Source organism: Oryctolagus cuniculus, chromosome 20 (assembly GCF_051225735.1).
Source record: "Oryctolagus cuniculus isolate XC-2025 breed Fujian yellow rabbit chromosome 20, ASM5122573v1, whole genome shotgun sequence".
Classification (NCBI taxonomy): Eukaryota; Metazoa; Chordata; class Mammalia; order Lagomorpha; family Leporidae; genus Oryctolagus; species Oryctolagus cuniculus.
In genome coordinates this window covers 53,685,740-53,703,441 of record NC_142886.1, presented here as the reverse complement: position 1 = coordinate 53,703,441, position 17,702 = coordinate 53,685,740, and the positions used below count along the sequence as shown (strand labels likewise).

General features: G+C 47.2%; 1 non-coding gene and 1 pseudogene across 1 annotated transcript; one reads left to right on the top strand and one right to left on the bottom strand.

Moving 5' to 3' along the window:
* Positions 1-339: 339 nt before the first annotated feature.
* Positions 340-4,180, top strand: LOC149120216 (vinculin pseudogene; annotated as a pseudogene).
* Positions 4,181-16,952: 12,772 nt separating this feature from the next.
* On the bottom strand, positions 16,953-17,248 carry LOC149120215 (signal recognition particle RNA). The gene has a single exon (XR_016226929.1).
* Positions 17,249-17,702: the final 454 nt, after the last annotated feature.

The window sequence follows — 17,702 nt, the reverse complement described above, 5'->3', positions numbered from 1 at the left end:
AATGAACAGTCTGACAGCCGCGGACATGGCCACCTATTTCTTCGCAGGAGATAGAGTGAGGGGCCCTCAGGCTGAGCCCAGAAGCAAACCTCCATGCAGGGGCGATCGGCTCCACCAGGGGGCGCACAAAACACACTGAGCCAGAATCTGGTCTGCACAGGTGCAGAGGGAGATGAAGCCCTGGTTTCCTGTCAAGGAATTGGGGTTTCCTCTCCTGTAACATTTTTGAGGGAGGACTTCTCCTTTTATGTCTCTGTCCCTTATACTGACGTCACTGATGTAGAGAAGTTTGATGTGACAGGAAGAAGTCCTAAATGGACACATTCAGGTTTGTGCACGATGACTGTGCCTTCCAGGATCACCAGGATCAGAGATGTGGGAATATCTCGGGACCTCGTGAGTGTTTTCCCGTCTGACTCAGGACAGCGTTCTCAGGCCACTACCGACTATAGGACAACATTAGTTTTCCCTCAAATCCACAGAGTGCAGAGCCAGGATCTTGATTTGCTACCTCAATTGTATAAGTCGTCCCTACCTCCTGTCAGAGCAGCCTGTGTGCTGAACTGAACCAACCATCTTATTTTAAACTGTGGGTGTTCTGAACTCACTTTCCACACTTTATAACCCATCTCCATTTCCCCTTTAATCCTGGAACAGTCTGTGGTCCCTGTGTGAATGTCACAGCACTCAGGGATGTACTTGTAGCTCAGCTGTGTCTCAGGCTGAGTTTCTGCAGGCCCCTGGGAAGCCTACAGGGACTTCTTCATCCTCTAGGTCTTGGGACCCTCCTCAGGGCTCCCTGCCTGAACTCAGGAGGGAAATACACTGGACATTAGCAGTCAAGGTCATAACTGAATGGAAAGTGTTGGGTGTGTACTTCCACCTGATCTGGTTCTACTCCAGAGTCGTGGGACCCCCTGCACCTGCTGAGGTTCAGCAGAGCAGAAAGTGGGACACACAGAGGCTGTGCACTCTGGGGCTGGAGTCCACATCACGGGGAGCTGTGTCTATGGCTCCAGCATGATGCCCAGTATCCTGAGGCTGAATCACAGCTGCAGGAAGAGCCAGTCCCAGAGACCATGTGTCCAGAATCTCTGTTCTTCACTCCCTGTCTATGCTGACTGGCGTCATCAATCCATTTGGAGTCTTAGATCAGTATTAGAGAGGGAGACACCCAGGCTGCATATCAAAATTCTGGACACTGCCCATTTACACGCTTTCCCATACTTGTACTGACAATGCACCCTGGAAGACAGTAGATGATGGATGTGTTATGAGGCCCCATCACCAAGGTGGGAACAGTGATTCAGTTCCAACCTCCTGGGTTCCAGCTGCCAAGCCTGAGACCACTGCCTTTATTTATCATCTCCATAAAACTTTGGCCAACACAACACCAGTATTCAGAGATCTGAATCTTCATGATTGGCCATTGTTGCCATTTCATATTCATAAATGTTTTATAAATAAGAATTGATTATAGCTCTATGAGGTACAATGATATGTGTGGACAAAATGAATGCATATTGAGTGGAATTATGAACTCAGACTTGCTGACACATTCATACCGCAACACATGTTTTTGGTGGAGTTCAGCTGTCTCCTGCTTTTAGGATTTTCCACTCACAATATTCTCTTTTTTTTTTTTTTGACAGGCAGAGTGGACAGTGAGAGAGAGAGACAGAGAGAAAGGTCTTCCTTTTGCCGTTGGTTCACCCTCCAATGGCCGCCGTGGCCGGCGCGCTGCGGCCGGCGCACCGTGCTGATCCAATGGCAGGAGCCAGGAGCCAGGTGCTTTTCCTGGTCTCCCATGGGGTGCAGGGCCCAAGCACCTGGGGCATCCTCCACTGCACTCCCTGGCCACAGCAGAGGGCTGGCCTGGAAGAGGGGCAACCGGGACAGAATCCGGCGCCCCGACCGGGACTAGAACCCGGTGTGCCGGCGCCGCTAGGCGGAGGATTAGCCTAGTGAGCCGCGGCGCCGGCCCAATATTCTCTTAACCTCTTTCACCATGCTGTGCAGTAGATCCCTCAGTGTGTGGATCCTGTGGGACTAGAACTCTGACATTGCTCCACCATTCTCTGCTCCTCCCTCGCTCAGACTTTGGTCTTCACCATCGTACTTCCTGCCTCTGTGCCTTCAGCATTTTATCCCACATAGGTAGCATCACATATTATGTGTCTTCTTTGCCTGGGTGGTTAGCAGAGTGTACTTTTACTGACATATTATCCTAGGCACATTATTCTCCTGGGTCATCCAAGTTGTCCAAAATAACAGAATTTCTTACTCTTTACTGCTTATAAACTTCCTTTTAAAATGTAACTTTGTCCATTTCTTTCCTTTTCCATTCTTGCTTCCATGAGATGTCACTGGATCATATGTGTGAACTCTTTTGAATGACGGTGCTCTAAATGAACAAGGAACTGCAGAGGTGTTTGCCACAGTGACTGCGGATCCCATGCACACCTCCCTGGGATTTCATATTCATTTTACCATGCAATGGTGCTTGAACATCATGTAATAATTCTATTTCTAGTTTTTGATGCTTTTCCATAACGGTTTTACTAATTAACCTGACACAGACTTGTACCAGGGTTATCATCTCTCTCTACCTCCATAAAACATGTCAGCTCTGGTAAGTCTGGTAATAGCCATTCTAACAGGAGTGATGCAATGTCTCATTGTGCTTCTAACATGGACATACATGATGTTCCCAGATTTGTAGCATTTTATATGCTTGCCTTTATATCTTCTTTTAAAATTTATAGGTGTACCATAAAATTTAAAATTTATCATTTTATTGGCCAGCTCCATGGCTCATTAGGCTAATCCTCCACCTACGGCGCCTGCACCCTGGGTTCTAGTCCCGGCTGGGGCGCTAGATTCTGTCCCGGTTGCCCCTATTCCAGGCCAGCTCTCTGCTGTGGCCAGGGAGTGCAGTGGAGGATGGCCTTGTGCCCACATGGGAGACCAGGAGAAGTGCCTGGGTCCTGCCTTCGGATCAGTGTGGTGCGCCAGCTGCAGCGGCCATTGGAAGGTGAACCAATGGTAAAGGAAGACCTTTCTCTCTGTCTATTTCTCTCTCTCTCACTGTCTACTCTGCCTGTCAAAAAAAATTATCATTTTATTTAAAAATTTGTCTGTATGTATTTGTCCAAAACCACAAAGAGACTGAGACTCACAGTGATCTTCTAACTCCTGGTCACTTCCCAGATGGCTACAAAAGCTTCAGCTAGGTCAGGTGACATCCAAGTGCTTGGAATTCTGTCCAGGGCTCCCACGTGGGAGTACTTGGAACTTCACCTACTGCCTCCCAGAGGGGCTTAGACAGGACTCTGACACTGGAACCAAACTAGGACACAGCACTAAGCATCCTGACATGGGAGGCAGGAATCCCTCAGGCTCACTCCAGTGCTGCTCCTGTCTCCACCTTATCATCACTGCATTTAAGGAATTGATTGCTTCCCTTGGGATTCAGTTGCTTGAGATCTTTCAACATTAGGAAATAGGCTCCTAATCATATGTATAATTAATCTTCAAGTTATTTTAAGTATCTATTTCATTTTAGATGCCGCAGAAAGCCGGGGAGGTGATTAACCAGCCAATGATGATGGCTGCCAGGCAGCTCCATGATGAAGCTCGCAAATGGTCCAACAAGGGCAATGACATCATTGCAGCAGCCAAACGCATGGCTCTGCTGATGGCTGAGATGTCTCGGCTTGTGAGAGGAGGCAGTGGTACCAAGCGGGCACTCATTCAGTGTGCCAAGGACATCACCAAGGCCTCGGATGAGGTGACTCGGTTGGCCAAGGAGGTTGCCAAGCAGTGCACAGATAAGCGGATTAGAACCAACCTCTTACAGGTGTGTGAACGAATCCCAACTATAAGCACCCAGCTCAAAATCCTGTCCACAGTGAAGGCTACCATGCTGTGCCGGACTCCCATCAGCGACCAGGAGTCTGAGCAGGCCACAGACATGCTGGTTCACAATGCTCAGAGCCTCATGCAGTCTGTGAAGGAGACTGTGCGTGAAGCAGAAGCTGCTTCAGTCAAAATTCGAACAGATGCTGGATTTACACTGCGCTGGGTTAGAAAGACTCCCTGGTACCAGTAGGCACCTAAATGGACATGGTTGGCACAGAAACCCCAACTAAATAGAAGGAAAATGATCAAGGCCCAGGAGCCACCCATAGGTTCTGGGGCTGGAATGCCACAACCTGGCCTGATCAGAAAGGAATGGAGGCCTCCTCATATTAGAAACCATTTATACTCTTTTGTCATGGATGCTTTGAGATGTGTCTCCATATAAAGCCTGTATTCTCAAAACACAGTTATATTCATGCACACTCAATCCCAGTAGGCATGGGTTTCTGGCTCATGGACTTCACCTAAGCTCAGAATCCAAGTGAACACTAGCCAGACACCTCTTCTGCCCTTATTCTTTAGGGAACATTTCCCTTTCTGTTTCCATTTTACTGGTCCTCATCCTCCCATCAGGCTCCCAAGACCCAGAGCCCAGGCAATTCAGTTAAGAAGGAAATCACTGTGCCTCCAAAAATGGTTTTGGGCTTTCCGTGTTGCTGCTGTTGCTGCTGACCCTACAAAAAATGTGAATGACAGTGTTATAGCAAGAGAGGAAGAGACCAACAGATGGAGGGAGAATTCCTGCCACTGTTTCACTTCGTGAATGGCTGCAAAGGCTGGGATGGCTCAGCATGAGCCAGGAGCCTGGAACTTCCCCCAGTTTCCCACAGGGCTGGAAGGGGACAAACACTTGCATCATGGTACACAGTGATCACCATTGCACTGCCTACCTCTGTGAGTTCAAGCTTGTGGACTGCCTATATAACTAATGTCACATACTATGTGTCCACATCTACCTGGTTATTTCTGTTAGCATATTATGCTCCAGGCTGACCCACGTTTCCTAATGACAGAACAATCTCCTTCTTAATACTGAATAATATTCTATGTGCAAATGTGAAAGAATCCATTCACTGTTTTATGCACACTTGATCTTTGTTGACTGAACTATTGTGAACAAAGCTGTAAGCTGAACCCAGGACTGCGGATGAATTGTGACACAGTGACTTCTACCCAGTGCTTGACCTCAACTCAGAGTCATGATTACTAGACACAGGGAAGAGGGGGGAATAGGGGACAGCTGATACCGGGACACAAAGCACCACCAAAGGCAGGAATAATTCTGCCCACACCACAGTGGGCTGACTCAGTTCACCACAACACACGACAGGTTCCACAAATAACTAGAACTGAGGTTTCCAGGCCTCCCAACAGAGTGATGGAAAGGGGGTGTAAATGTGCATGACACTGAGTTGATCTGTGCCCATTTCTACCATGCACATTCCAGGAGCACACAAACCCCACTACCATGTACAGTGTTCTGTGTTCAGGAACAGTTTTAAACAGTTTAAACAGTTTTTAAACTTTAAGGCAATGGATTAATAAGGAAAAAAAACACAGTTAACCTTAAAAAATGCACTTGCAGTCCTTCATCTGTTTAAAAGTGGGCGACAGGCATTAGGAGAAAATTGGCTAAGTCCCCACTAGGAACACCCGTGTTCCCATCAGAGAACTGAGTGAGCCCAGCCTCATGGCTTCCCACACTTTTCCTCATAATGCATCATGGGAAACTATAGATAACGCTACAAGCAAAGGAGCCCCTACCACCAACGTTGGAATTACAGGCACGGTTTCTTGCTCCAGGGTTCAGAAAGACTAACTCCTAGGGGCCATAGGCATTTGGGATGTCTGGGGCTGTCAACCCAAAGGCAGAAATCTCCCATTGTCACCTTTTCTGCCCATCTCTACATTTCTGTATCTCTCACCCCTTCTCTCTCTATCACTGTCCAAATGTCTTTCATATAGATGATAAAGAACTAATGGTTATTTAAATAAATGAAGGACATGTTATTGCTAGCACTGGTTACGAAGGATACACAAACATTAAAATGAAACAAGGTTTTTGCCTTCAACTTTTTAAAATTATGATAACATAAAAATTCATATGATCTCAATCATATCATAGCCATCACCCTACACACCCAGGTCACCACGTCTGCCCTGGGCACTGTCCTGTCTGAGGCGTCTGACCCCATGCCTGCTATATAGAAGCAGTACATGTAAATAGGGCCTCCCTCTGCCCATGAAAACCTGCCCAGCCCTCACCCTGCAGCTCTGGCACAGGAGCTCCAGCCCCAGGACTCCCAGGTGTCCACTCAGTGATCGCACTCAACACAGATGCTCACCATGGAGACTGGGCTGCGCTGGCTTCTCCTGGTCGCTGTGCTCAAAGGTAATGATGGGGAACGCGGGGCACTGAGTCTGGGAGAGGACATGAGTGAGAGACACAGAGAGTATGAGTGACAGTGTGCTGACCAGGACGTTTGTATTTGCAGGTGTCCAGTGTCAGTCGCTGGAGGAGTCCGGGGGAAACCTGGTCCAGCCTGGGGGATCCCTGACACTCAACTGCACAGCCTCACTATTCTCCCTCAGTAGCTATGCAATGGGCTGGTTCCGCCAGGCTGCAGGGAAGGGGCTGGAATACATCGGATGGATTAGTAGTGGTGGTAGCGCATACTATGAGAGCTGGGTGAATGGTCGATTTACCATCTCCAAAACCTCGACCACGGTGAATCTGAAAATGACCAGTCTGACAGCTTTGGACATGGCCACCTATTTCTGTGCCAGAGACACAGTGAGGGGCCCTCAGGCTGTGCCAAGACACAAACCTACCTGCAGGGGATTGCGGCTCCCCAGGGGGTGCACAAAACACACTGAGCCCAGATTCTGGTCATACACATGTGCATAGGGAGCCCAAGCCCTGGTTTCCAATCAGGGAATTGGGGTTTCCTCTCCTGTAACAGTTTTGAGGGAAGAATTCTACTTTTTGTTCTGTCCCTCCCAACTTCAATGACGGATTGAAAGTTTGATGTAAAAGAAGAGGACCTAATTGAACAATTTGGTTCATGGACAGCGACTGTTGCTCACCACGATCAGAGATGTGGGAATATTGAGGACACTATTGAGTCTCTTCCAACCTGACTCCCGACAGCACCCTCAGGGCACTGAAAGCTTTGGACAGTTTCAGTTTTCCCTGTACAAACAGGGACAGCTGAGACAGGGCCGTTGATCTGTTAAACAGCAACTATTCCACTCATCCCTCTCCTGCTACAATGAGCAAGAGTGCACTGAACCAACCTTTTCTTTACATGTGGGTGATTCACACTCACTTTCTGAAGACTTTAACCTGACCCGCATTTCCCCTTTAATCCTGGAACAGTCTGTGGTCCCTGTGTGAATGTCACAGCACTCAGGGATGTACTGCAGCTCAGCTGTGTCTCAGGCTGAGCTTCTGCAGGCCCCTGGGAAGCCTACAGGGACTTCCTCATCCTCTAGGTCCTGGGACCCTCCTGGGGGGCTCCCTGCCTGAACTCAGGAGAGAAATGCCCTGGACATCAGCAGTCAAGGTCATAACTGAATGGAAAGTGTTGGGTGTGCCCTTCCAGCTGATCTGGTTCTGCTCCAGTGTCGTGGGACCCCCTGCACCTGCTGTGGTTCAGGGAGAGCAGAAAGTGGGACACTCAGTGGCTGTGCACTCTGGGGCTGGAGTCCACATCATGGGGAGCTGTGTCTGTGGCTCCAGCATAATGATCAGTGTCCTAAGATTGAATCACCAAAAGGGAGAGAATGATCCTGCGGGGGAAGCAGAACACACAGCAGAGTCATAGAATGGCAAATGCCCAAAACAGCACTCCTGCCTCAGAATCAACCCTTGGGACATTCGGATCTGACTAAAAGGTCCATGAGAGTCTCACAGGCATGGAAAGCAATGACACGGTGGCAAAAAAACAATCTAAATGAAGGACTGGTGAAGAACACCCCAGCAGAAGGATCAGGCCATCAAGGAGAGAGGCGCCTTTCTCTGAAGGGAGGAAGGAACCTCCACTGTGATATGGCCTTGACTAAACAAGTTCAGAGTCGGTGAACTCAAGGGGCTTCCATGGCCTAGACAGCTCATAGCAAGAGTCTCGGGTGATTGCTGAGCTCATAAATAAGTGTGCCAGTTGTTAAATCAACAACAGGAGTCACTGGGTTCATGCTCCCCACACATGATCTCTGTCCTTAATATGTTTAACTATGAAACTCAAAAACAACACTACTAGTCGAACAATACCCTATATCTGGTTCGGTTGTGTGAGTGCAACCTGTTGAAATCCCTGCTTAGTATATACTAAGTTGATCTTCAATATATGAAGGCAATTGAAAATGAAATGTGATGAAGGGCGGGATGGGAGAGGGAGTGGGTGAGGGGAGGGCCACGGGAGGATGGGAGGTCGGGGAGGAAGTCACAACAATACAAAAGATGCATTTTATATTCTAAAAAAATAAAAATAAAAAAAAAAGATTAAATCACAGCTGCAAGAAGAGCCAGTCCCAGAAACCATGTGACCAGAGTCCCTGCTCTTCTCTCCATGTCATGCTGATTGGGGTCATCAATCCATTTGGAGTCTCTCATAAGTATTAGAGAGAGAGACACACAGGCTGCATACAGAGTGATGGACAGAGCCCATTTACACATTTCCCATACTTGCACTGACAATGCACCCTGGAAGACAGTAGATGATGGATCTGTTATGAGGCCCCATCTCCAAGGTGGGAACACTGATGCAGTTCCATGCTCCTGGGTTCCAGCTGCCAAGCCTTGAGTGCACTGGAATTTATTTATCATCTCCATAAAATATTGGAAAACACTACAGCAGTATTCAGAGTGTTGAATCTTCATTTTTGATCATTTTTGATTATAAATATTTGATAAATAACATCTGAACATAGACCTATGAAGTATAATGTTATGTGTTGATAAATAAATATATCAAATTGAGTGGAGTTATGAAGTCAGACTTACTGACATACTCATCAGAAAACCACATGTTTCCATGGTAGAATGTCAGTTGTCTCCTGTTTTGGAATTCTGTAGACACAATATTCCCTTCACTGCTGTGACCATGCTGTACAGTAGATCCTCAGTGTGTGGATCCTGTGGGACTGAAACTCTGACTTTGCTCCAGCGTCTCCTCTGCTCCTCCCTTGCTCAGACATTGGTCTTCACCATCATACTTACTGCCTCTTTGACGTCATCCTTTTATCCCATGTATCCAGCATCACGTATTATTTGTCTTCTTGTCCTGCATGGTTAGCAGAGTGTACTTACCCTGACACATTATCCTTGGACATTATTCTCCAGGATCATCGAAGTTGTCCAAAGTACAGAATTTCCTCATCTTTACTGCCATATAAACTTCCTGTTAAATATAATTTTGTCCATTTGTTCCATTGTTGATTCTTTCTTCATGAATATTTCACTGGATTGTATGTGTGAACTCTCGTGAATGACGCTGCATTAATTGAACATGGAAGAGCAGAGGTGTTTGCCACATTGATTGCGGTACACTTGGACACCTCCTTGGGATTTCATATTCCTTCTACCCAGAAATTGTATTTGAAGATCTTGTGAAAATTCTATTTCTCAGTTTTTGATGATTTTCCATAATAGTTTTACTTGTTTACCTGACCCCGATCTTGCACCAGAGTTATCTCCAGCTTCCTCCACATGGATTGTCAGCTCTGGATTGTAGGATAATACTCATTCTAACAGGAATGATGGGATGTCTCATTGTGCATCTATTATGGACATGCATGATGGGCCCAATATATAATTTTATATGTTGCCTTTACATCTTTTTAAACAGTTATAGATAATATTTCACTTATTTTGACATTTGTATTTACATATTTTCCATAAAGGCAAAGAGACTGAGACTGACAGTAATCTTCTAATTCCTGTGTCACTTCTCAGATGGCTACAAAAGCTTCAGCTGGGTCAGGTGACAGCCAGGAACTTGGAATTCTGTCCAGGGCTCCACATAGGAGTACTTGTAACTTCACCTACGGCTTCACAGAGGGGCTTAGGCAGGAATCTGACACAGGAACCAAACTAGGACACAGCACTAAGCATCCTGACATGGGAGGCAGCAATCTCTCAGGCTCACTCCAGTGCTGCTCTTGTCACCACCTTACCAGTCACTGCATGTACACAATTGATTTCTTCCCTTGGGATTCAGTGGCTTGAGTTCATTCAACATCTGGAAATAGGCTCCTGACCATATGCATAATTAATCTTTCATTTATTTTAAGTTTATTTGAAAGGCAGTGTTATAGCAGGAGATGAAGAGACCAACAAATGGAGAGAGAAGCTTCCGTCCACTGGTTCACTTTGTGAATGGCTGCAAAGGCTGGGATGGCTCAGCCTAAAGTCAGGAACCTGGAACTTCCCCCAGTTTCCCACAGGGTTGGAAGGGGACAAACACTTGGGTCATGGTAGACAGTGATCTCCCTTGCACTTCCTGCCTCTGTGAGTTCAAGCTTGTGGGTTGCATATATAACTAATGTCACATACTATGTGTCCACATCTACCTGCATTATTTCTGTTAGCATATTATGCTCCAGGCTGACCCATGATTTCCAATGACAGAACAACCTCCTTCATAACACTGAATAATATTCCATGTCAAATGTAACAGACTGCATTCACCGTTTTAGGCACATTTCACTTTATTTAGAATGAACTATTGTGAACAAAGCTGCATTACCTGAACCCAGGACTGCCGGTGAATTGTGACACAGTGACTTCTACCCAGTGCTTGAGCTGAACTCAGAGTCATGGTTACAGAACAGGGAAGAGGGAGAACACAGGGCAGCTGATACCAGGGCACAAAGCACTCACAGGAAGGAATAATTCTGCCCACACCACAGTGGGCTGACTCAGTTCACCACAACCCACGACAGGTTCCACAAATAAAGAGAACTGAGGCCTCCAGGCCCCTCCAACTCAGAGTGTAGGAAAGGAGGTGTAAATGTGAACGACACTGAATTGATCTGTGCCCATTTCTACAACACACAGATTCCAATAGCACACAAACCCCACTAACAAGCACAGTGTTCTGTGTTCATGACGAGTGTTAAATAGGCAATGGATGAATAAGGAAACAAAACATAGTTAACCTTAAAAGAATCCACTTGCAGTCTTTAATCTGTTTAAAAGTGGGAGGCAGGCATTAGGACAAAATTGGCAAAGTCCCCACTAGGGACACCCGTGTTCCCATCAGAATGAATCATTCAGCCACATGACTTCCCACACTTTTTCTGATAATGCATTTTGGAAAACTGTAGATGACGCTACAAGTGAATGAGCCCCTACCACTGACATGGGAAACAAAGTCTCAGTTTTGGGCTCCAGGTTTCAGAAAGGCTAAGTCCTCGATGTTGTAGGCACTTGGGATATTTGGGGCTGTCAATCAAAGGTGGAAATCTCCCTTTGTCACTTTTTCTGTCCATCTCTACATTTCTCTTTCTCTCATCCCTTCTCTCACTGTCACTATTTCAATGTTATTCAAATAGCTAAAAATGAACCAATGGTTATTTAAAAATGAAGGACATGCTAACACTGGATTATTAAGGGTAAACACATATTAAAATGAAACAAGGTCATTGCCTTCAATTGTTTAAACAACAATGATAACGTAAAAATGTATATGATCTGACACCTATCATAGCCATCACCCTACACACCCAGGTCACCACGTCTGCCCTGGGCACTGTCCTCTCTGAGGCATCTGAACCCATGCCTGCTATATAGGGGCAGAATATGCAAATAGGGCCTCCCTCTGCCCATGAAAACCAGCCTAGCCCTCACCCTGCAGCTCTGGTACAGGAGCTCCAGCCCCAGGACTCCCAGGTGTCCACGCAGTGATCGCACTCAACACAGACACTCACCATGGAGACTGGGCTGCGCTGGCTTCTCCTGGTCGCTGTGCTCAAAGGTAATGATGGGGAACGCGGGGTACTGAGTCTGGGAAAGGACGTGAGTGAGAGACACAGAGAGGGTGAGTGACAGTGTCCTGACCATGTCGTCTCTGTTAGCAGGTGTCCAGTGTCAGGAGCAGCTGGAGGAGTCCGGGGGAGGCCTGGTCACGCCTGCAGGAACCCTAACACTCACCTGCACAGCCTCGGGATCCGACATCAGTAGCTACAGCATTGGCTGGGTCCACCAGGCTCCAGGGAAGGGGTTGGAATGGATCGGATACATTAGTTATGGTGGTAGCGCGTACTACGCGAGCTGGGTGCATACACCTCGACCACGGTGCATCTGAAAATAACCGGTCTGACAGCCACGGACAAGGCCACCTATTTCTGTGCCAGAGACACAGTGAGGGGCCCTAACACTTAGCCTAGACACAAAACTCCTGCAGGCGCCCGCGGCTCCACCAGGGGGCTCATAAAACGCACTGAGGCCAGATTCTGCCCCTGTACAAGCGCAGAGGGAGATGAAGCCCTGGTTTCCTGTCAGGGAATTGGGGTTTGCTCTCCTGTAACACTTTTGAGGGAAGAATTCTACTTTTTGATTCTGTCCCTTCCAACTTCAATGACGGATTGAAAGTTTGATGTAAAAGGAAGAAGTCCTAAATGAACAATTTGGTTCATGGACAGCGACTGTGCTCACCAGGGTCAGAGATGTGGGAATATTGAGGACACTATTGAATCTCTTCCAACCTGACTCACGACAGCACCCTCAGGGCACTGAAAGCTTTGGACAGTTTCAGTTTTCCCTGTACAAACAGGGACAGCTGAGACAGGGCCGTTGATCTGTTAAACAGCAACTATTCCACTCATCCCTCTCCTGCCACAACGAGCAAGAGTGCACTGAACCAACCTTTGACTCTACATGTGGGTGATCCACACTCACTTTCTGCAGACTTTAACCCGACCTGCATTTCCCCTTTAATCCTGAAACAGTCTGTGGTCCCTGTGTGAATGTCACAGCACTCAGGGATGTACTGCAGCTCAGCTGTGTCTCAGGCTGAGCTTCTGCAGGCCCCTGGGATGCCTACAGGGACTTCCTCATCCTCTAGCTCTTGGAACCCTCCTGGGGGGCTCCCTGTCTGAACTCAGGAGAGAAATGCCCTGGACATCAGCAGTCAAGGTCATCCCTGAATGGAAAGTGTTGGGTGTGCACTTCCAGCTGATCTGGTTCTCCTCCAGTGTCGTGGGACCCCCTGCACCTGCTGTGGTTGAGGGAGAGCAGAAAGTGGGACACACAGTGGCTATGCACTCTGGGGCTGGAGTCCACATCATGGGGAGCTGTGTCTGTGGCTCCACCATGACGCCCAGGGTCCTGAGGCTGAATCACAGCTGCAGGAAGAGCCAGTCCCAGAGACCATGTGTCCAGAGTCCCTGCTCTTCACTCCATGTCTATGCTGACTGGTGTCATCAATCCACTTGGAGTCTTTCTTTAATATACATAGGGACACATCCAGCCTGCATATCAGAGTGCTGCATGGAGCCCATTTACACATTTCGCACACTTGTAACTGACAATGCACCCTGGAAGACAGTAGATGATGGATGTGTTATGAGGCCCCATCAACAAGTTGGGAACACTGATGCAGTTCCATGCTCCTGGGTTCCAGCTGCCAAGGCTGAGTGCACTGCCTTTATTTATCATCTACATAAAACACTGGCAAACACAACACCAGTATTCAGAGATTTGAATCTTCATGACTGGCCATTGTTCATCCTTTTATCCCATGTAGGTAGCAGCACATATTATGTGTCTTCCTGGCCTGGATGGTTAGCAGAGTGTACTTTTGCTGACATATTATCCTAGGCACATTATTCTCCAGGGTCTTCCAAGTTGTCCAAAATTACAGAATTTCTGTCTCTGTACTGCTTTTAAACTCCTTTTAAAATGTAACTTTGTCCATTTCTTTCCTTTTCCATTCTTGCTTCCATGAGATGTCACTGGATCATATGTGTGAACTCTTTTGAATGACGGTGCTTTAAATGAAAAGGAACTGCAGAGGTGTTTGCCACAGTGACTGCAGATCCCGTGGACACCTCCCTGGGATTTCATACTCACTGTACCATGCAATGGTGCTTGAACATCATGTAAATATTCTATTTCTAGTTTTTGATGCTTTTCCATAATGGTTTTACTAATTAACCTGACACAGACTTGTACCAGGGTTATCATCTCTCTCTACCTCCATAAAACAATCAGCTCTGGTAAGTCTGGTAATAGCCATTCTAACAGGAGCGATGGGATGTCTCGTTGTGCTTCTAACATGGACATACATCATGGTCCCAAATTGATAGCATTTTATATGTCTGTCTAAATATCTTCTTTTAATAATTTATAGAAATTATATAAATTTTAAAATTTATCATTTTATTTGAGAACTTGTCTTTATGTATTTGTCCAAAACCACAGAGAGACTGAGACTGACAGTGATCTTCTAATTCCTGCGTCAATTCCCCAATGGCTACAAAAGATTCAGTTGGGTCAGGTGACAGCCAGGTGCTTGGAATTCTGTCCAGGGTTCCCACGTGGGAGTACTTGGAACTTCACCTATTGCCTCCCAGAGGGGCTTAGGCAGGACTCTGAAACTGAAACCAAACTAGGACACAGCACTAAGCATCCTGACATGGGAGGCCGGAATCCCACAGGCTCACTCCAGTGCTGCTCCTGTCTCCACCTTATCATCACTGCATTTAAACAATTGATTTCTTCCCTTGGGATCAGTGGCTTGAGATCTTTCAACATTAGGAAATAGGCTCCTAATCATATGTATAATTAATCTTCAATTTATTTTAAGTATCTATTTTATTTTAGAGACTGTGTTATAGCAAGAGAGGGAGAGACCAATGGATGTAGAGTGAGGCTTCCGTCCACTGGTTCACTTCGTGAATGGCTCAAAGGCTATGATGTCTGAGCCTGAAGCCAGGAGCCTGGAACTTCCTCCAGTTTCCCACTGGGCTGGAAGGGGACAGACACTTGGGTCATGGTCGACAGTTATCACCATTGCACTGCCTACATCTGTGAGTTCAAGTTTGTGGACTGCATATATAACTAATGTCACATACTATGTGTCCACATCTACCTGGATTATATCTTTTAGTATGTATGCTCCAGGCTGACCCACATTTCCTAATGACAGAACAATCTCCTTCTTAACACTGAATAATATCCATGTCCAAGTGGGAAACAATGCATTCACTGTTTTATGTGCACTTGTTCTTTGGAGACTAAACTATTGGGAACACAGCTGCATTACCTGAACGCAGGACTGCAGGTGAATTGTGACACAGTGACTTCTACCCAGTGCTTGAGTTGAACTCAGAGTCATGGTTACAGAACAGGGAAGAGGGGGGAACACAGGGCAGCTGATACCAGGGCACAAAGCACCACGCACAAGAGGAATAACTCTGCTCCACACCACAGTGGGCAGACCAGTTCACTAGAACACACATCACTTTTCACAAATAGCTAGAACGGGGGCCTCAGGGCTGCCCAACTCAGAGTGATTGAAAGGAGGTGGAAATGTGAATGACAGTGAGTTGATCTGTACCCATTTCTACGACACACAGATTCCAATAGCACACTACACCCCACTACCATGTGCAGTGTTCTGTGTTCAGGAACAGTTTTAAACTAAGGCAATGGATGAATAAGGAAACAAAACATAGTTAACCTTAAAAAATACACTTGCAGTCTTTCATCTGTTTAAAAGTGGGAAGCAGGCATTAGGACAAAATTGGCTAAGTCCCCCTAGGGACACCCGTGTTCCCGTGAGAGAACTGACTGAGTCCAGCCTCACGGCTTCCCACACTTTTCCCTCATAATGCATCATGGGAAACTGTAGGTGATGCTACAAGCAAATGAACCCCTATGTCTGACGTTGGAATTACAGTCACATTTTCTTGCTCCAGGGTTCAGAAAGACTAACTCCTAGATGTCATAGGCATTTAGGATGTCTGGGGCTGTCAACCCAAAGGCAAAAATTTCCCATTGTCACCTTTTCTGTCCATCTCTACATTTCTGTAACTCTCACCCCTTCTCTTTCTATCACTGTCCCAATGTCTATCATACAGATGAAAAGGAACTAATGGGTATTTAAATAAATGAGGAACATGACATTGCTAACACTGGATATTAAGGGTACACACTGAATTAAGATGAAACAATGTATTTGCCTTCAACTTTTTAAAATTATGATAACATAAAAATTCGTATGATCTGAATCCTATCATAGCCATCACCCTACATACCCAGGACAACCACATCTGCCCTGGGCGCTGTCCTGTCTGAGGCATCTAAACCCATGCCTGCTATATAGGAGCAGTTCATGCAGATAGGGCCTCCCTCTGTCCATGAAAACCAGCCCAGCCCTCACCCTGCAGCTCTGGCACAGGAGCTCCAGCCCCAGGACTCCCAGGTGTCCACTCAGTGATCGCACTCAACACAGACGCTCACCATGGAGACTGGGCTGCGCTGGGTTCTCCTGGTCTCTGTGTTCAAAGGTAATGATGGAGAACGCGGGGCACTGAGTCTGGGAGAGGACGTGAGTGAGAGACACAGAGAGTGTGAGTGACAGTTTCCTGACCACAACATCTGTGTTTGCAGGTGTCCAATGTCAGTCGCTGGAGGAGTCCGGGGGAGGCCTGGTCAAGCCTGGAGGAACCCTGACACTCACCTGCACAGTCTCTGGATTATCTCTCAATAGCAATGCAATAAACTGGGTACTGCAGACTCCAGGGAAATGGCTGGAATATATCACAACCATTGGTAGTAGTGTAGCACATACTATGCGAGCTGGGCGAAAGCCGATCCACCATCACCAGAAACACCAACCTGAACACGGTGGACCTGAAAATTACCCGTCTGACAGCCTCGGACACGGCCACCTATTTATGTGCCAGAGTCATGTGAGGGGCCCTCAGGCTGAGCCCAGACATAAACCTCCCTGCAGGGGCGTGTGGCTCCACCACGGGGCACACTAGACACACTGAGCCCAGATTGTGCTCCTGCACAGATGCAGAGGGAGATGAATCCCTGGTTCCTGTCAGGGAATTGGGGTTTGCTCTCCTGTAACAGTTTTGAGGGAAGAATTCTACTTTTTGACCTGCTCTGTTTCTGACCTGGGCCGGTTCACCCCTCCTTAGGCAACCTGGTGGTCCCCCGCTCCCGGGAGGTCACCATATTGATGCCGAACTTAGTGCGGACACCCGATCGGCATAGCGCACGACAGCCCAGAACTCCTGGACTCAAGCGATCCTCCGGCCTCAGCCTCCCGAGTAGCTGGGACTACAGGCGGGCGCCACCGCGCCCGGCGAATTCTACTTTTTGATTCTGTCCCTCCCAACTTCAATGACGGAGAGAAAGTTTGATGTAAAAGAAGAGGTCCTAAATGAACAGTTTGGTTCATGGACAGCGACTGTGCTCACCAGGATCAGAGATGTGGGAATACTGAGGACACTATTGAGTCTCTTCCAACCTGACTCACAACAGCACCCTCAGGGCACTGAAAGCTTTGGACAGTTTCAGTTTTCCCTGTATAACCAGGGAAAGCTGAGACAGGGCCGTTGATCTGTTAAACAGCAACTATTCCACTCATCCCTCTCCTGCCACAACGAGCAAGAGTGCACTGAACCAACCTTTGACTCTACATGTGTGTGATCCACACTCACTTTCTGCAGACTTTAACCTGACCTGCATTTCCCTTTAATCCTGGAACAGTCTGTGGTCCCTGTGTGAATTCACAGCACTCAGGGATGTACTGCAGCTC